Source organism: Canis lupus, chromosome 14, assembly GCF_003254725.2.
Source record: "Canis lupus dingo isolate Sandy chromosome 14, ASM325472v2, whole genome shotgun sequence".
NCBI classification, from domain to species: domain Eukaryota; kingdom Metazoa; phylum Chordata; class Mammalia; order Carnivora; family Canidae; genus Canis; species Canis lupus.
In genome coordinates this window covers 35065874-35069387 of record NC_064256.1, presented here as the reverse complement: position 1 = coordinate 35069387, position 3514 = coordinate 35065874, and the positions used below count along the sequence as shown (strand labels likewise).

Here is a 3514-nt window from a genome sequence, read left to right as displayed (position 1 = left end):
CATTCCCTTTTCAGCAACACAGGACTGCACAAGGATTCACTCCCAGGCTCACAGGATCTCTTCTCTAAATCAGGTGGTATTAAATAGGCTGAAATGTCTTGAGAACCTACATTCGGCAGTTTTTGTAATTATAAGATTCTCCATTTGTGGAGAGCACCAGTAACAATAGCGGAGGAAAATTGCTGGCAAATTCTGTCATCAGTATAACACAGTAAACTGACCATTCCCATTATTCTGCTGTCACAAATTGCATGTTAAAATGGACCTCAGTACAGAAGTATTGAAGTGCCAAGGTGTAGTTTAGAAGTATCTATTTGCTGATGTTTAAAGCTGGCCTGTGATCGCTTCGGCCGCACATATACTAAAATTGGACTGATACAGAGGAAATCAGCATGGGTCCCATGCAAGGATGACAAGCATATTTATGAAGCATTGCATATTTTTTAACTGGACTTTAGGTAAAATTTTTTAAAAAAAGAAAAAGTGGGCAGGGGTGGGGGTGACTGGGTGATGGGCACTGAGCGGGGCACTTCATGGGATGAGCACTGGGTGTTACGCTATATGTTGGCAAATTGAACTCCAATAAAAAATATATATATTTCCAATGAGAAAAGAGTAAAAGCAAAAAAAAAAAAAAAAAGAAAAAAGAAAAAAGAAAAAATAATAAATAAGTAAATAAATGAATAACAATGGACTATGCTTTATGCTTTAGATTTCCAGTTTGTTTGGGGGCCTTACTGTTGTTTGTCTTTATAAACAGTGACATGTGCGAAAGAATAAATGCCACGGAGCTGTTTAAACACACTCTCTGGGCTCCTTCTCCTTTCTGATGGGCAACAGGGAAAATTGCTTTCTATTGCTAGCCGTTGAGGTTTCACGATCACCCCCCCCATATACCATTAATAATTTTTTTGTTAGATTGCATAATTTATAGTATCAGTTGTGAATGCATAATGTAATACTGTATACTGAAGGGTAGTCTTTCTTCAAATAGGTTACTGAAAATGAAATAAATACCTAGATTAAATTTCCATACTAGGGAGAGAGAAATGAAATAATTTGCTGAGTTGCAAAATACGTAATAGACATCGTGGAGGTAATCTAAATTCCAAAAAATTACTTCATTGTTTTAGTCACGTCAGATGGTTTCATTCTGAAAGCAATCCCTAAGAAAAATGTTGCGATAATTGTTGAGCAAAAATAAGTATTTTTCAATAAAATGAGTCAAAAAATAATCTCTCTAGATATTAATAAAATGAGGCCAAATTAGTTTATAACTTACAGTATAATACAAAAATTGACTGTATTTATTTTAGTGTCTGCTCTTGTGAATGAAAGAGCCACAGAACCTTTGAAATATGATGTAAGAGCTGGAAAAATTTTGCTTATCTTTACATTTAACCCTACTTTTATTCTAAGAAAAGAAAATTACCAGAGGATTATTTATATTTCTAAAAATCTGTTGGTATTTTTAAAGATTTGTTTGCAGATTTTTTGTGCTTGTAAGGAATATAATTCATGTTTCATAATAAGAGGAATCTACTAAAATGACTACCTATTTTTTTTCCAAACGACCATCTGCTCCTTTCTAATGTCTACTATAGATCAATAACATTATTTAGTATTTCTTCTTTTACTATTATCATCATCATATTTTTCATGGATCCAAACCCCTTATTTTACTAAGCTGTTGTCTTCTCAAGAAACTATCCAACTTCAGCTGTGGGATTGGTATTAGACCCCATGGGAATGTCAAATAGAATTTTAATTTTCACTGGGCATTCAGCACCATTTGTTGTTTATTTCTCCAAAGTGGTTTTATTTTCATTACAATATACGATTATGTTCATTAGGACATGTGTTATCTTCTTTAGTGGAATCTTACTTTTTTCCCCTTTAGAAAGGAAGGAAGACAGGAGTAAAGGAAAGACATGGAAAGATTAATTCAAGCATCAACAGTGGTGAAATTCAAGGACGGGTTAATGACTTTGATGCCTTTAAAATAAGCATACATCAGAGTCAGTAGGAGAATCTGATTTGTGAAAGTAACAAGTTTTGATGATGTATATAAATGAATTGCTCCATAAAATTTGTCTTTTTAAGAGCCACTTATGATCTTTTGAGGCTGTTTTTGATACATATATATCTCTACTTTTAAAACGTACTTTCTACACAATAAATGTTTTAATACTGCCATTTGGTTAGGAGATGCTCTTAAACATACAGAACAATTTTGTCTAGATTGTTTATTTAATGTGACTTGTAAAAACTGTAAATCATAAATTATTCGGTAGTTTAACATTTTCCCCTATTTTGAAGTACTAGTAAATAACACTAACATGATCATAATAATAATTAATACCCTTTAAGATGGAACTCTAGGGAAAAAATTAAATGCTGAATTTATATAACTTTTTTACTCTCTTCCTAAATGTCAGGTTGATTTACAAAAGCTTAGTAATTTTGCTGATGTCTGTCCATGTCTATAAATTAACTACATTTCTAAATTTAGAGATTCTTTGCTAAGATGATTAAAATATTTCCTAATTTGTTCTCCTAATCTTCTTTGGGTTGTGAACAAAATAAAAGGACTACAAACCCAAGCCAGAGAACTCATACGTAACCTTGATAAGCTTCCTAATTCTAATGTTGTTTTGATAGAGAAAACCACAAGTAATGCAAATAGCAGCCTCCACTCTCCAGTACAGGTGTGTAATAAGCGCATATAATTAAGCCAAAGATACATAATGGTTTGTTGTTGGATACGCATTTACAACAGCTGACTACGCTCTTAATGTGTGGTTCATGAGTTAGGTAATTTTCTTATGTCTCCTCTCCTTGAACAGAATATTCCTCATGGACTCATATACAAAATGATTCTGTGCCTTTTACAAAGTAGATTCCCACTGCTGCCTGTAATTTAGCGTCTTTGCCATATCAGCATTACCTAAAGATGATTAAAAAGAGCATGTAAATTCACAAACAAGTCATTTTATTCTTCAACTTAAATAATTTAGAAATGCCCCCCAAAAGGAAAGTTATCAAAATGTAAGCCTTTCGACATGGTTTCCATCTTCGTGAAATATATCAAGCGTGCATTTAATCACTGTTATGCATAAAATATGGTTTATGGCTCTGCTCTATATATCACATAAACTTCTTTGTATATTACGAATCTGAGTCCTTTAAAGGGCATAAAGCAAATATGAAACACTAGTAAGGGTTTTTAAAAATCAGTACAGATACAGGCAACAGTGCATAAAGTACTTGCAGTTATTTTTAATTCTATACTTCCATTGAGATTTTTTAAAATGCAAAACACATACACACATACATTTATACCATCCTTGGGGTTTTGAATTGGGCAGACTAAAAATAAGAATGATGATCCTATACTAATAGTGTATGAATTTCTTAATTTTAACACTTTTAATCCTTTTTCTCCTTTCCACTAGGATCCCATAAAACATCATGATACTGTAAAGAAATGTTATCATACAGGCACAACCAACAT

General features: G+C 32.6%; 1 non-coding gene across 1 annotated transcript; it reads left to right on the top strand.

Annotated features, from left to right (window-relative positions):
* Positions 1-337: 337 nt before the first annotated feature.
* Positions 338-444, top strand: LOC112670926 (U6 spliceosomal RNA). Its single transcript, XR_003143304.2, has one exon. It is a non-coding gene; the product is annotated as a U6 spliceosomal RNA (small nuclear RNA).
* Positions 445-3514: the final 3070 nt, after the last annotated feature.